Source organism: Heloderma suspectum, chromosome 4 (assembly GCF_057233095.1).
Source record: "Heloderma suspectum isolate Gila_16-S chromosome 4, 16-S_ref, whole genome shotgun sequence".
Classification (NCBI taxonomy): Eukaryota; Metazoa; Chordata; class Lepidosauria; order Squamata; family Helodermatidae; genus Heloderma; species Heloderma suspectum.
The window spans coordinates 94,617,034-94,634,279 of NC_139461.1; the positions used below are offsets into that span (position 1 = coordinate 94,617,034).

Consider the following 17,246-nt stretch of genomic DNA (forward strand, 5'->3'; position numbering starts at 1 on the left):
GTGTTCCGGTGGGAGGGACGGAGCGCCTCCCCCCCCCCAGCGGAAACAGAACAGAACAGAAGGTAAGTGTTCCGTCCATCCCTACGTTTATCTGGATTGGGCTTGGGAGGCACAGTTTTAAAGTGGTTCCAGTCCTTTCTGGCAGAGTAGTCTTAGAAGGTGGTGCTGGGGGACTTCTGTTCCACCCCATGGCCATTAGCCTGTGGGGTGCCGCAAACGTCTATCTTGTCCTCCATGCTTTTTAACATCTACATGAAACCGCTGGGGGAAGTCATCAGGAGTTTTGGGCTGAAATGTCATCAGCATGCAGATGATACTCAGCTCTACCTGTTGTTTCTATCTGCACATCCCAGGGAGGCTGTGGAACTCTTCAACTGGTGTCTGGAGGCTGTTTTGGGATGGATGAGAGTGAACAAGCTGAAACGTAATCCAGACACAATGGAGGTACTGTGGGTTGGGAAACCAACTACTTCGGATGGAGGTTTACAACTGGTCTTAGATGGAGTTGCACTCCCCCTGAAAGACCAAGTGTGCATTCTGGGAGTCCTCCTGGACTCTGAGCTAACTGGGGGAGCCCAGGTGGCTTTGGAGTCCAGGAGTGCTTTTTACCAGCTCAGGCTAGTATGTGGCCCTATCTGGATAGGACGGACCTTGCCTCAGTTATCCATGCACTAGTGACATCCAGGCTGGACTACTGTAATGTGCTATACATGGGGCTGCCTTTGAAGATGATTCAGAAATTCCAGCTCCTGCAGAATGTGGCCGCCTGAGTACTGGGATGGGGGAGGCAATTTGATCACATAAGGCCTATACTGCACCAGCTACACTGGTTACTGTTTTTTGACATAATTTTTATTTATTTATTAAAAAAAGAAAAACAAAACACAACAACAACAACAACAGCAGCAGCAACAGCAACATAAACACACAATACACATACATTAAAATATCTCTTAAGATTGTAAGATATCTACCTTTGGCTCCCCTTACACAACAAATGCTCATTATTATTCTCTAGTTCTAATCTTAGTTGTTGAGTTCACAAACATTATCTCATTTCTCTCCTAATTTTAAGAACAACAATAACAAAAGAGAATTAACCATCTCAAAGATCAAAATCCACATACATAGATATAATTTCAGCTACACTGATTACTTTTGTGTTTCTGAGCCCAATTCAAAGTGCTGGTTTTGACCTTTAAAGCCCTACATTGTTTGGGACCAAGTGACTTGAAGGACCGCCTTCACCCCTATCAGCCTGCCTGCACTTTAAGATCACAAAGAGAGGCCTTTCTCATCTGTCCACCTGTGAGAGCAGTCAGGCGGCTGACTGCTGAGACCTACAGCATTTTTCAAGACGTCTGCAAGGGGGAACATTTCAGGACCGCTGGTGTAGAAGACTGGAAATTAAGAAAGCAATCCTATGGGCCCTAGACAGTGTCTGAGAGTCCATGGGATACAGTTGATCTCCCCCTCCAAGGCCAAAGACAGAACTTCAGAAGAGATCTGGCCCTGGATGTCCCCTGGATGTCCCCACCACCACCCCCGAAGACTCTCCCACCCACTGCAGAAAGCTCTGCAGCAGCTTCCACTCCTGAGGTCAGGACTCTGATCTTGGGAAGGAAGGAAATGGGTGTGTCAGTGATTGGCTAGTGGGCACAGAGAAAGGCCATGGATCTGCTGGATCCAATGGTCTCTCAGGCTGTCCCCAACCTAGATGGGCCCAGAGACCAGTCCAACAAAAATTGCTTCAAAGGAAGACAGAGAGGCTGTGACGTTCCTGCCCTGGGTTCTACCTTCCCCAGCTTCCACCTGATGAAACTGAGAAGAAAGCCCCCTCAGGACATCTGCCTCCTTTTTGGTCAGTTGTCCTCACTGACACACAAAGCTTCTGCCCCTTTTACTCTGGGTTAAAGAGACACCAAATACGCTTAATTGGTTCCCTTTACCCAATACAGGAGAAGTAACAAGGAAATAGATTTTCTAATGGTAGCACAATAAGCCAAACACATTGGATTTTGTATTAAAAACAAACAAATAACATTTATTAAACACACACACACACACACACACACTATTATTACTCAATCTATGCTTGGTCCTAACCGACCGACCTACTCTACCTCTTCTAAATCCTGTTCCCCAAACCCCACTCACTAGATATAGATTCTTCAATCCTTAAACCCTATCTGACTTCTAGCTGACAGTTCATTCCTTTTAACCTCAGAATCCTCTCTGTCTCTGTTTCACACACACACGCACATGCGTGTGACCCTCCCACCTTTCACTCACTCCCATTCTTTTAACCCTAACTTACCTGGGTTACACCTAACAATACAAGTACATACATTAATATAACAAGCATACATTGCAGAGGCAAAATTAAAAATAGCTTCCTTCGCTCCTCCTGCCCTGCCAGCAACAGCCTGGCAGGACTTAGGATGGATGGAGGACTCCAACATCAGAGCCCTGCATCATTTGGGCATCTACCCCATAGGATTATTTTCTAAGACTGCAGTCCTGCACACATTTACCTGTGAGTTGGGATGCTGGAGAAATTCAAGACGGACTAAAATGATCTCAGATTTTTAAGAATCTGACCTGTGGAATCTGCTGCAGAGCGACTCCCCCAGGCTAGGCAGAGTCTGTGGACTTCTGGATGTTGTTGTTTTTGTTTTTTTTTTACTTTTCCAAAATTTTGCATATTTATTAGTAGGAAACTACTCACGTTTCTGCTGAGGAAAAGTTAAATGGAATGGGGGACAATATGCCAAATGTTATGTACTAAGGTAAATTATGTAAATTGTTATGAAACCTCTTATGCATTTATTTGTGTATTTTTCCACATGATGAAAAAAAATTGCATCTGTCTGTGAGCAGACGATGGAACAAAAGGCGCTCAACCACCTGTGAAACACAGACGTAGCAGATTTTACAAAGTCCATATATCCCTACCTGTGAGCACATAGTATTGAACTCAATGGGACTAACTTCTGAGTAGGCATGTGTAGAATTTTACTGTAAGTTGGTATGAACCAGTGGAGGCTAAAAGGTCCAGTAGCTTCATGTAGTTCCCAAACAATGTAAATGTGTTTTTAGGTAGCTCATGAAACAAACAATCCAGGAGAAAGAATTGCCCTTGGATGTTTGCTTTCCAATCCACCAGCCATTTGTCATGATTGGCACATTAAACAGGCCTTGGAAGTACAGAAGCCTTTGTGACTTATTATAGGCTAAATTCTTCACCAGTAACAGGTGGATCTTAAGGTCTCTAGAGCACTGCTAGCAACATTGCCTACTGGAATATAAATATTTATTTATTTGACACATTCTTACCCTGCTTTTCCCTTCCAAAAAAGGAGTCACTCAAAGTAACTTATGGACTATAAAAACAATGATTTATCATTAAAACACCTTAAGTTAAAAGCAGCAGCAAACCCAAGTGGCCAAGCCTAACAATCAATAAGTAAAATTAAGAAACAACAGAAGCAAATACTTGTTTAAAAAGAAATGTCTGAAACACCAAGTTCCAAAAAAGGTTCCAGTCAACACTAGAAGAAATTTATTTGCTATTTATTTGTATTTATTACCAGCATTTATATACTACCTTATTTGCTTAAAAGTTATGAAGGGGGTGCACAACCATTTAAAACAGGAAGAGTTTAAAACAATAAAAAAAAACCAAGAACATTGAAAGCAATAAAACATTAACTACATAATTTAACAGGCACAATTAAAAAGATGTGTCTTCACACCCTTTCTAAAAACCAAGACAGTGTGGTTTAATTGTACTTCTTCACTTAGCACATTCTCCAGTTTGGGAGCGACAAAGGAGAAAGCCCTTTCACACGTGTCTGACAAACAGGCCTCTGCTTGTAATGGTATCCTCAAGAGGGCCTCTCCTGCAGATCTTAATAGCCTGGCAGGTTCATAATGAGACAGGCAGTCCCTCAGATCGCCAAGTCATTTAGGATTTTAAAGGTTAAAACCAATACCTTGAATTGGTTTCAAAGGTCAAAACCAACACCTTGAAAGACCTGCCCTGACAATCAGTACAGATCTTTCTAGACAGGTGTAGTATGTAGGGATGGATGGACTCACCTGCACCCAGTTCTACCAGGTACTCACAAAGCCACCTCTTCTGCTTGCCACGCAAGCTCCTGAAGAGCTCAGCAAGCTGCCATTTTGCTCAAAATGGCAGCTTGGGGTTTTACGGAAAACTAACTGTTGCGTAAATGGCACCTTTACAGCCACCATTTATGTAGGGATGGCAGAGAATTCCACCACGGATCTTGGGGAGGCTGAATGCCAGTACATTCGGGCCCCCCGAAATCTGTGGTAGAATGGCCTGCCCCCCTGCCCCCCCCACGGATCCCCCAGGACGAGGCTTACCTGGGGCGGATCTTCCAGGCGGCGGCGGTGGCTCCGGCGGCGGCTTCAGTGGTGGCAGCTGCGGCGGCTGGTCTTCTGACCGGCTGCCACCGCGGCCATTTGCAGATTTTGTGTTTTTTTTTACACCGACATGATAGGCTACATAAGTTTTTACGTAGCCTAAAATGTCTGGGTAAAAAAAAGGTGTACGCAAATGGCGGCGGCTATGGCTGCTGCCATTTGCGTTCCTTATTTTGGGCCGTCTTAGTCTACATAAATAATTATGTAGACTAAGATGGCGAAAATAAGGGGAACGCAAATAGCGTCCACTACGCTATTTGCGTTCCCCTTATTTTCGCCATCTTAGTCTACGTAAATATTTACGTAGATTAAGACGTCAAAAATAAGGAACGCAAATGGCGGCGGCCGTAGCTGCCGCCATTTGCATACGCGGGTTGTTGTTGTTTTTTTCCCCAGAGCCCTCCGCTGCCAGAAATCTGGCTGCAGACGGCTCTGGCCTGGCTGGGCCTGGCCGGCTGCTCTGCAGAGCTGCCGTGGAGCACAGCCAGCCAAGGAGGATTCCAGGGGAGGGACGGAGTGCCTCCCCCCCATCCAGGATTCCAGGGGGAGGGACAGAATGCCTCCCCTCCACACCATCAGCATAATCCGTGAACAGGTAAGTGATTTTTGTACATCCCTACATTTATGTAACATTACTTTCCCATAAAACCCCAAGCTGCCATTTTGCCCCAAATGGTGGCTTGCTAAGGGAACAGGTGGCTGCTGGGCACTCACAGACTGTACAAGCACCAGTCTGCCAGAGCAGGGTCAAGGGGGATGAGTGGGAGCAGTCCGCCAGACTCCACCCACCTCTCAGACTCCCGCAAGATCCCTAGTAGTATGATCCAGATGCTGCACACTAATTAGCAGCCTACCTACTGCATTTTGCACTGACTGAATCTTCTTGACATTCTTCAGGGGTAGCCCCATGTAGTAATCTTAAGCATAATGTAACGTAGGCATGGATAACTGTTGCCAAGTCAGGAAGGGCCATAGCTGGCTCACCAAGCATAATTATGCAAACACATTCTTTGCCACCACCTGAAGGTCCATTGACAGTAAAGGATAAAGAAGCGTTCCCAAGCTCTGGACCGGAGAGTTCAGGGGAGAGCAACCCTTTCTAGAACAGGCTGAATCCCAGTCCTTGAGTCAGGCTTTTTACTGACCAACAACTCTGTCTTGCCTAGGTTTAACTTCAGCTTGTTCAACTTCATTATCAAATCCAGGCAACATTCAAGGGTTTTGATGGCTTCCTTGGTGCCAAGGAGTAACAGAGCTGGGGGTCATCAGCATACTGGTGGCATATTACTCCAAAGATCCAAATGGCCTCTCCCAGGATAAATATTAAACAGCATGAAGGACCAGATAGAACCCTGATTTACTTGCAAAATGAGTTACTGGAAAAACAGTGCTGATGCCGTTTTAAAATTCTGTGGTGGATTGGTATTTAAAATGGTAACAGAGAGCTACTATAAATGGCTGAGAACATTCAAGATTTGATATTCCTACTGATCCTGACAGATCCACTAAAAGGACTCAGTTACTAAGCTCTGTATGCTTGACTCTGGGCCGATCTACACTTAACGGTTTTTTTCACTTCCGATGAGGTTTCACTGCCTGTCTTTCACACTACCAGTACCTGCCTTGAATTGGAACCAGAATTTCCCACTTCCATGCTCCTGCTTTCAATACCCTGATATCCCAGTATTTCCCCTTAATGTGCTCTAATTTTCTGCCTTCACTACTGTATCTGGTTGTAGTCCCCTCCCCTGCCTGTCCATATATGGCGGTGTTTGTATTTCCCTCCTGTCCAATCACAGCTCTCGACAGCCCCATGTCGTCTTCCGGCTACTGATCACATAGCTTCCTCAGCACTCAATGTTTCCTCAGCAACAAGCAAAGGGCTGGATGTGCGTGCACTTGTCTGATCTCGGAAGCTAAGCAGGGTTGGCCCTGGTCAGTAGTTGGATGTGCGACCGTCTGGGAATCAGGCTTCCTGCATTGAGCAGGGGGTTGTTCTATCCCTTCAAATGAGACTAAGTTTTACCCCTTCCTATCCCCTGCTTCAGCCTTTTTTTAAAAAAAAAAAATTAAGGCGTTATCTTCGAAGAATCATGGCTTCTCTGCAATTTTTTTTTCTAATTCAGGCATGATCTTTGAAGATTTGAAGATTCGAAGCTTCACATCTTTGAATCTTCAAATCTTCAAAGATCATGCCTGAATTAGAAAAAAATTGCAGAGAAGCCACGATTCTTCGAAGATAACACCTTAATTTTTTTTTAAAGGCCAAAGTGGGGGATAGAAGGGGGTAAAACTTAGTCTCACTTGAAGGAATAGAACAACCCTCTGCTCAATGCAGGAAGCCTGATTCCCAGGTGGTCACCCATCCAACTACTGACCAGGCCAACGTGAAGCTTTGAATCTTCGAAGATGCCAGCAGCCCCCCCCCCCACATGAATGCTGGGTGCTGCCGCCACTGCCCCTCTTCCTTGCACTGGCTGTCAAGGGCTGGAGCAGGGAAAAGAGAATTGGCAGACAACCCCCAGCCGCTTGCCCTGGGCTCCAGCAGGTTGGGGGGAGAAGAGGATAAGTGCTTCCTTCTTCCCTCCACCCCTACCTGCTACATCAGCAGTGGCAAGTGACAAGCTGGTTGTTTTTTCCAAGGCCAGGAAAACGTGTGGAAAATGACAAGCTTCTCCCACGCCACTGCTGTGCAGTGGGCATGGAATTAGCAGAAACATGAAGAGTTTCTGATCCTCCAATGAGAGCCGCCATCTTTAAGAGCAGGAAAACAGCACAGCGCTCAAGTGTGAACCGAGCTCGTGCATTTGATGAAGCACCGCAACTGGGAAAATGGCTGAGAGTGGATAATCACGTTTTAATGCGAGAGCGTTTAACCCAACAGGACACCGGATTCGTTGCGATGACAGGCACAATATAGATCAGCCCTAGTGTCCCAAAGCACGGTTATATGAATAAAAAGCACAAAAGTTGCAGAAACCATTATAAAAAAGAACAGAAATGGTTTATTATGAATTTGGACAATAGTTTTGATCCATATATGATCATCATATTTTTCAACAGGATTTAGGCATCACTAAAGCTCTATACACCCTGTTGCTTCCATATGTACACTGAACACATACAGGAGTGGGAGTTGGAGTGCACCCACTGGCCCTGGCCCCAATATCATCTGTCCTGCCTGTCCTACCTCCAACGTTGCACATTTAGTGTGACAGTCAAAAGGTGAGCCTCTATCATGTATGTGTACATAGGCTTGAATACACAGATGGAAAAGGCATGGTCCTGCTTCCCCTTCCATGCTTTTAGTATGTAGCCAAAACACCAATGTCCACATGCAACAGGGAAGTACCATCAGCCTTGGGGAACCTCCTAAGCAACAACCCTAGAGGGAGATCCCAATGAAGACTGAACATGCTCAATGGGCCCAGAATGCTGATGAATGGTTGGTGGGGGGAATGCAAATGGGGGGAGGAATTGAACAGAATGGGTGAAACCCTGAACACGAGCACTTCATCGTGAAATATTTTCTTGCAGGACCCACTTGGGAAGGACTACAACTCAGATGTTAGCCTTCGGTATAGATCAAGGAAGAGCTAAAAGCTCATTCCCACATCCCTGACCTCCTACAATGCTCTGTTATGCTCATTTGCACAGAAGTGCTACCAATCAGTTTCTGATAGGGATGTACGAAACTCACTTACCTTTTCGCGGATTGATTCGCGGTGGGGGGGAGGCGCTCCGTCCCTCCCCCCAGAATCCTTGATGGGGGGGAGGCGATCTGGTCCCCCCCAAAAAAAAACCCCAGGGTATACAAATGGCGGTGGCTATGGTGGCCGCTATTTGCGTTCCTTTATTTTTTGCCGTTCTAGCCTACGTAAATATTTACGTAGGCTAGAATGGCAAAAAATAGGGAACGCAAATGGCGGCTGCCATAGCCACTGCCATTTGCATACGCTGGGGTTTTTTGGGGGGGGGTTAGCCGTGATAGGCTACTTAAATACTTACGTAGCCTATCACAGCTGCAAGGATGGCAATAGCAGCCGCAGCAGCCCAGCCATGGCCGGCCAGGAGACCAGCCGCCGCCATCGGAGCCACCGCCGCCGCATCCGCCACATCCGCCCCAGGTAAGTTCTGTCCCGGGGGGATTCTGCGGGGGGGGGGGAGCGGGGGGGCAGGAGGCCATTCCGCCATGGATTCCGGGGGGGGCGGATTCTAAAGAATCCAGCCTCACTGGAATCCATGGCGGAATTCTCTGCCATCCCTAGTTTCTGAACACAGAAGTGGGAAGGCAATGATGCTTTTGTGTGTTCAGCCTGAGAAATGCCAGTCAGTGAATTCTCTTTAGCTGTCAGGATTGATGTAGGTGGGCATCTGAAGACATTGCTATTGCCCAGTATATTCCTGGACCACGGTAGTGCATTCCCCTTCAGTTTCATACAACCTAACCCTATGCTTGTCTACTTGGAAGTAAGCTGCACTGAATTCAATGGGAATTAACCCTAAGCAAGTGTGCCTAGGTCTGTAGCTGTGATAAGGTTTTTGTTTTTTTTAAGAGGTGTGGACATTTCAGATGTTTTAATACTTAAACCTGTTCTGAGTGGTTAACTACTTCCCATATTGAAAAATCGCATCTTCCTCTTAAGCATACTTTTGAAACAGCTTTTGAGACAGCACGTTGTGTGTGTGTGCTTATGTGGGTGTATTTAAAGTACAATTGCTGCTATTGCATTGCTGTCTCCTGCCCTTTCCTCCGCTATGGGCCTGTTAATCACAAAGATACTCTGTACTGCATTCTCTCATCTTACATTTTCAATATCAGTCCCGCACTGATGAACAGAGATTGCTTTAATCGTTTGAGATCTGATATTTCATTATTGAAAATAAATGCAGTAGAATGTTCAAACGAAAATGCCAATATAATGGTAGAGCTAATGTAATTACAGAGCCAGGACATTCATGTCCAGATAATAGTTGTGGCTTATTAAGAATCAAAATGTTTTTTAACAAAATCTATAGAGAGTGAAATTTCAGTTGTGAAGTTCCCCTTATTTATTTAGCAACAGTAAAGTCAACCTAAGTTAATTGGTTCATGCAAAAGTAGTCTTTTGTAAGCAAATGAATTTTACATTATGGAGGGAATCATATTCTGCTTCCAGAAAATCTAAAAAAAGTGATTGCAAGACTAGACAGATTTACACATTTTACTTAATTTGTTCTGACCACAAGGTTTTTGTTTTGTTTTGTAGAATTAGGTTTTCTCATGGACTGGCCTCCTAGTGAAAAAAATTATGGTTACGGTAGGTATACGTGCTGGGTTGGATTCTATGGTGAACATTAATGGATGGAAGGACTTTTGATCCAGTAGAGGGAGGCTCTTGCTTATGGAAGGAGAGGCAATTTTTTTCACTGGTAACCTCTTCCTCCTACAGTTCCCTGACCACCTCTCATGCTGTTCTTTCTGGACAATGCCCCAAACCTCTGGGAGAGATTTGAGAGGAGGCAAAGAGTGCCTTTCCATCCCAGTAAGGGCACATACTCATCAAATGGTCTGAATGCAGACAATATAGTTTTCTATTCTAGAGAAAGCAGATCTGGCAATATTAAGTGAACTGGCTAGATGGAAAACTGCCAGAGAATCATATGGAAGTCACAATGAGCTCCTAGAAGGAAGACCAGTATGTGTTATGAAGAAAATAATGATGATGTCAAGGGGATGTGGAACTGCATAAAGTGAAGAGGTCTTCTTTGCTGATCACCAGAAATATGATTAGGACTGCTCTTGTTTTATGAACCTTTTAGCAGAAAAAGCTCACAGGATTTTAGTAGGTCCCTTGAAGTCGACATAATTCAGGAAGCCTCTTCAGAGGCTGTACTTGAAGTTCCACCTCTGCGAACCACAGTGAATCAGAACAGTTGTGTTCCACCCCCAAAAAAATATTATAAAGAGCATAAATGGACCTAAGAATTTGAAAATCTACTTCTCATTCTGCTTGTGAACAGCTTCAGGTGCAAATTCTGCTTTCCTCAACACAATGTTCATACCAGCCGACATTACTGTGCAGTATCTTGACAGGAAGCTCATCCACCTTTAATTAATTCCCAGGAAAGCCCTTATGTGTTACCAGAGTGCTGGCTAGCTAAAGAAGTAAGTCTCTTCCGATTTATTTGCTGTTTTCGGCTGCTCTCGGTGGTTGGAAATTTATCTTAAGGTCTGGACCTAGAAAGGGAAAAAAACATTCTAATGAGCATAGAGCTGCATAGACAGATTCATCCCTATCAATTCACTGACATACAAAGGTAGCCAGCCATATAGGCTGTTGGACTCAGATGCAACTGTTAGTGATAACATTGCTACTCCGTTAGATTGTTTTAAATTCAAGCTGTTGTATAAGTGATGGAGCTGGGGCGGGTTTACTTCCTGGGAGATTGAGAGTACTGGCATTCTGCACTTCTTCACTGTTTGACAATTTGTGTGGAACATGGCACAGAATCTGAAAACTCTCATGGAGTCTCAATATTATTACTTTTCATTCTCTGCATACACCTGTCCCCTTTATTAAGGAGAATAAAGTCTTTGTTGGTATGTCAGGGCAGCCGAAAACATTTTCCTGCCTGAAGCAAAAGACTAGATGGCACCTGCCCTCCACATACAGGCTGGAAGTTGACTCTTACTTCAACACTGGTGATGAGATAGTATCAACTACCACACCTGAGTGCAGCAGGCTAGCTTGAAGAGCACAGGCAAAGCCGTGTGGCTAGAGATGTCGTGGGTGCCTGACTGGGTCCAGGAGTCTGTTGGGGGCCCCCCGCCTGCAACCCCTGGACTTCACCCACCAAGCTGCTGTCCTCACTTGTCCCCCACTCACGCCCACTCGCATCCACTCGTGCCCTCCCAGACTCACCATGATCCTGTCTGGTGAGCGCCCACCATTTTCCCGCCCTTTTTCTGCCCAACAAAGGGAGTTTTGAAAATGCACAGATTTAAATATGCACAGTTTGGGGCCATGAAAGCTTAAAAGGTGAAATATTAGAGGCATAATGCAGAAGCAGAAGCCTCGGTAAATTTCCAGGTAAGAAGCCTCATGTAGAAAATCCCTTGGTTACGTAAAAGTCTTGTTTTGCCTGTGCAAGCTAGGCCACCCATCGAGATTCTGGCCAACTGATAATTTAAAACCAAGTTCCTCTGGCCCATGTTCAACAGTTCATACAGCAGACCACACAAGATCCAGAGACACCCCAGAGACAGATTCTCAAGGAACTGGCCTCCTGACGAACTTTACACCAAGGATCTCATGCTCCCCAGTGCCAGAAAAGCACGAGATGGGAGCTGACTGAGACATGACAGAGTGCTAGGGTCCAGGCCATAAAATTGCCCCTTCAAGACACTCTACTTTTCAGGAAGCGGGGGCAGTGCTGGCGCCAAGTTTTTGAGGGTCCTTGGGCAAGACACTCAGTGGGGCCCCCTCTCAGTGGGTCTATCTTATTGTCATTTTCACCAGATCCTGTTGCTCCTCATCATTGCTACCACTTGCTTCTCAGACAGGCAGAGAGCCAGTGAGCACTTGAGTAGTGGCATCTACTGCGTCTCCTTCTCACCACCACCACTGTCTGGGCTAGAGCAGGAGGCATGTGAACAAGCAGGTTGCAATGGTGAAGAGGAGCAACTCCAGGGGCTCTTGTCTGTGGGCCCATGCTAAAGTGTGTGCTCTCAGCAGGCACCCAACCATGCCAACCTTTGACACTAGCCTTGAGAGTGGGGTATAATCTGGTCAAGAAGGAGAAGAACTTCAGCTGAGTTACAGACCAGAGTTACAGACCTTGCTGTCTGCTTAGATCTATCCAAGGTCCAGAAACTCTAGCCTGACCCCACCTGTCTGACTAAGCCATCCTCAGGCATCTGTTATATACTCATGAACTCCCACTTATGGACACCGACAGTCCTACTGAAATCTGAACTTGTACTCCTGGTGTGCATTATTGCCTTAACGAAAACTTTAAATATAACTTGGGTTCTTTGCAACAGTTCAGTTCACAACCTAGTTAAATTCTTGGATTTAAGCCAATTCAGCCTGAATGAACTTGATGGGGCAAAGTCCACATAACTGCTACTACTTCAGTTTAACTAGATTGTGGATTATTGGGCAATGAGCTAAAATATAACCTATTGTAGGTGCATCGGGCTATTATTTTCTCCTCACAGAGGGCATGAGTCTGGACCTGTCTCAAGATGAGCCAAGCCTGCCATCTTGCCACGCTGTTGGCTAAAGTGCTTTCAGTAGCAAAACAGTAAAATGCCCTACGTAAAGAGAAGCCCCAGAAATGTATTTAACTGCTTCGTTCTTTATTGTGTTTATTCTGGAGGCTCACATGAATTATTCAGTAAGTTTCAGGGTTGCTGAGGGAAAAAATATTATTTTAAGAGGTTTAGTTCTCAAAGGATGTTTCCACCGAGTTAAGATGATGGCAGAAAACTTTTAGGAAATATGGGATGATTTTGAAATGCTACCCTGCTCAGGAAAAAGCAATGCTACATTAATACAAAGAGACCGTCAGAGCTCTTGCCTCAAATCTCTCAATGTTTTATTTTTTACTTTAATTGTCTCTGCAGAACTCACTTGGCTCAAAAGATTATTGTCACACCTGAATCCTAATTTTAAGAGTATCTGATGGCAATTACAGTTTGTGCTAAATTACTCCACAGGGTAGATCATTTTAAAGAGTCAAGAAAAATCTGTATCATTTGAACACTCCTTTCTAAAACCTCATGGTATATCATCTTAGCTGGCTGGCAGTGTTTTATCTCTTATGACAGAGAAAAGGAGATATCAATAATCTTGCACTGTTGCCCGACAACAGTAACAATAATTTTCAGTCTTTTTCAGCTGAACGTATTAAACTAGAGATGTCAAGCAGACATCGCTGGACCACACACTATGTTATGTGTTAATGCAACAGAACACTCATTATCCCATTATCTGACCCCAAATATTTCAGACTCATTGCTCAAAACAAGACATGTCTCCCATCTAGCACCTGTGGCAATACCTATGTAGAACTCCTATTTGCCATTTGATCCTCTAAAGTTGGATCCAGATTCCATCCCACCTGAGCTGAAGGCATGTTGCACACTAATGCTAGGATTCTTGAACATTTTCCCCTCTATGATGGGTGTTATGCATCTGAGGGCAGAGGGTGTTATTTCCATCACTTATACAGAACACTCAAGACACATGCAGTACTTGATGGAGCTAAGTCCTCCTCACTATTCTCTGCATCTGTTTTTACTGCATGTGCTTTATAGTGTCCTTCCAGCCTTTTCATTATATTCTGTGTGGCAGAACTACACAATGTTTGTATGTGTCCCCTTTTCCCCCACACTACCAGCAACTCATATTTTGGAAATAGCAATCCGTCATTTATGTGCTCCGTTACCACAGTGACTGCATCTTCCTTTCGACTCTGTTTTGTTTCTTTGACTAGGATAATAATGTAATTGGTGGGTGGGTTTGTCACTCCTGCCCACACCTTGAAATTCCTGTGATTCACCAGCAGAGGTTTTCATGGAAGTAGTTCTTTCCATGGCCTTCTAGAATAGATGATGTGAGGAGGCATTTCTGAATAGTTTCATCTCTGAGACCACAAACCAGTTTGCCCCTCAGGCTCAGAGCCATTTGTAGGGTGTCCCCCAAATTGCAGCATTTTGCTAACCTTTGATGTGCAGCTCCATAAGCCTTAAGTGTTTCTACTTGCTGCTGGTTATGCTTGTGAGATCTAAAACTCTGAGCAATCTCCAGGGATCTAGGTGCAAAATGTTCCTGTAGCAGACTCACAGTTTCAACAAAGGATTTGTAGCATGGCTTCTCTGTATATACCAAAGTAAAAAGAAAGTGGTATGTCTGACTCTCTCTGTCACACACACACACCCTATAGTTCAGCAATGCAGGGAGTTCCTTTTCCTCTGGGGTATCATGGAGTGCAAATATCACTCAAGGTATTCAATATACTGTATGTGGGCCAGTCTTCTTCATTAACATTAAAGAGTTCCATATACTCTCTCTCCTAATGCGAAGAGAAAAGTCACTGGAAAAGACCCTGATGCTGGGAAAGATTGAAGGCAAAAGGAGAAGGGGACGGCAGAGGATGAGATGGCTAGATAGCATCACCGATGCAATGAATATGGACTTGAGCACACTCCGGGAGAGAGCGCAGGACAGGAAGGCCTGGCGTGCTATGGTCCATGGGGTCACGAAGAGTCGGACATGACTGAACGACTGAACAACAACAACAACAAATACTCTCTCTGGGACCCCATTCTAAAAATGCAGTCTTTGTGAGGTTGTTATCTGGTCACCTCACATGCCTCCCCAACTCTCTTACTTGAGGCCTGACCTTAAGCCTAGCCTGTATAACAAGGCCTCTAGCCTACTGCAATCTAACCAGTCCAGTCTCTCACATCTACCAGCTCCTTCCCTGATAGCTCATAATGTAGTTACAGTAATACAGCAACATGAGAGTCAATCCTACCTTTGTTGACACTGTTATATCTGGGTGTCCCATTGCTTACTCCTGGGGGAGATCTCCATGGCAACGGGTTTAGCTCTCCACTTTGCTGAGGTTTTTACTGGAGTTGAATCTGCTCCATCTGTGGACACATGGGGCTTGAAAGCCTGGATTATTCCAAAACTAGCCTGAGGCTCTCAGCAGGTCACATGGCAGTTTACCGTGAATTGTTTGGGTGGCTACTGGCTAGAGTCTCATCCACATAATCACCTAGACAGCCTGTTCCCTCCCTCGCACTTCCTCCCACCCTTGCCTTGTTCTACCTTTTCTGCTTTCTCTGGCCAGTGTGTGTTAGCACCTGCCTTCCCAAGCTATGCCCAATTCCCCCCCCATTTTTTTATATTACTATCCCTCTAAAACCACAGTAGCACAACAGCAGGTATAGCTACTCCCATTCAAATGCGCTATTTCACGATAATGCTATAGTGCTCTAGGGGTAGCTACTCCCCTTCAATGTGCAAAATGGCGGAAACATCAGGAAAACACAGGTTGAGAAAACATTGGCAAAACACCCCTGGGCAGGGCTATCACGCCGGAGTAAATGCGGAGAGTTGGTGCACACCACAACACAAGCGCAGACAAGCCCAATTAAGGAAAATAATCACAGTAAAAGTGGTTGCAGAAAAACTGGTTTTTCAGCACAAAACTCCAAGGTTTTTGTGCCTTGGACAGGATGGCCATGACCTTATGTGCCCTGAACAACCTCCAAACACAGCAAACTCACAGTAAATCGCTTGTGGAGACACCCCCCTGGATACAGCACTCTAGTAACATCATTATTAGGAAGACATATTGCTTGCTTGCTTGCTCTGCACTGATATACACAGAGACTGTAGAAGCCCCCTAAAGGCTTGACATGGAACATACACAACACTATCGCTGAACAAAACCAAGGACAATGAGGTTTTCTTCCCTAAATTTGACTGGTGAAATGGAGAATGCTAAGGAGAAACCAGAGATGGATTTCTGTGTGAAAGAACTGCAAGCTCGATTCTGCTACTAAAACAAATTCCTGGCCTGAGCATGTGCTCAGAAGCACCCTGTTTCTTAATTAACTCTAAGTGTACGCCCTTCACACAAACACAAAGCCACTATTTTGCACGTGGTGTATATCAGATTTCTCATTTAAAAAATGAGTATATCTAGCAAATCTTATGCACATGAAGCCACCCCCAAGTGAACAGACTTGCCTATCTATGTACTTCAGTCTGACTGTGCATACATTTTTTTTTTAAAAAAAAAAAATTGTGCATGAAGGTATCTCTTTCATGGAACTGGATGGAGAAGCCCTTGAGAGTGAAGGATAGTCCATGTATATATCAGAGCTGTGCCTTCAAAGAGTCACTGAATCAAGAGAAAAGGATGTGTGCTGAACCTTGAGTTATGAAACTGTCTGCTGTGCCGTAAAGCCATACATGATAAGGCAGAGCCTGTTGCTTTCAGCAGAGATTTCATGGCCCCACTGCAGAACAGAAAGTCTTCACATATTTAAGGCTACTTTTCTTAAAGGGGATTTACAAGTTTCAAGTGTCTAGTTATGAATTCATGAGCTGAAAATGTGCAATCATAAAATTTACTAGCCTCACTGTTCAACCTTTTAAAACACAAGAGTATTGGAAGATTTATGGAGTTACATCAGAACTGCTAGCTTATGATGTCACCAGACAATTTCACATTATCCCCATTAAAAAAAAAAAATTAGAGCCACAGCGTCAATGTCTCATGAATTACCGCATAAAAGAACCATAAATTCTGGAAGCTGAGGAGGCATACTAACTGCCAAATAGAAGTTCAGGAGCGTCTTTTCATTATCTTGACAAAAACATGGCCGAACTTTCAGAAACTGAGTGGTATATGACTCTAATATCTACTGCTATCTCTATAAATCTTAGGCCAGTAACATTCCTGGCCTTATTTTATTGTGGATCTAATGTATCACATGGCTGATTAGCAGATCCATAAACTCACTCAAGGGTTAGAATTGAGAGGGAGTTGTGCATTTTTCATCTTCCTATTCATTCAACCCAGTGGCTCTACTGGTGTTTTAATACACTCTATGTGATAATCAGTAGAAATGCTCTTTCATTCCCACCCCCTGTTATAAGATACTAAATCCCTGTTGCTGAGCCTCAACAGATCATTTTAAACATTAATCTCTGTCAGAATAATATTTATTTCATACTGTTAAAATCACTGGAACCATATTGCCCAAGGTAATGCTAACTAATTAT

The 17,246-nt window shown here is 44.5% G+C and overlaps 1 long non-coding RNA gene across 1 annotated transcript; it reads right to left on the reverse strand.

Moving 5' to 3' along the window:
- Positions 1-9,283: 9,283 nt before the first annotated feature.
- LOC146347158 (uncharacterized) lies at positions 9,284-15,831 on the reverse strand. Its single transcript, XR_014789854.1, has 3 exons — positions 15,740-15,831; positions 14,980-15,097; positions 9,284-10,672 (listed from the first exon to the last, which is right to left on the reverse strand). It is a non-coding gene; the product is annotated as an uncharacterized LOC146347158 (long non-coding RNA).
- Positions 15,832-17,246: the final 1,415 nt, after the last annotated feature.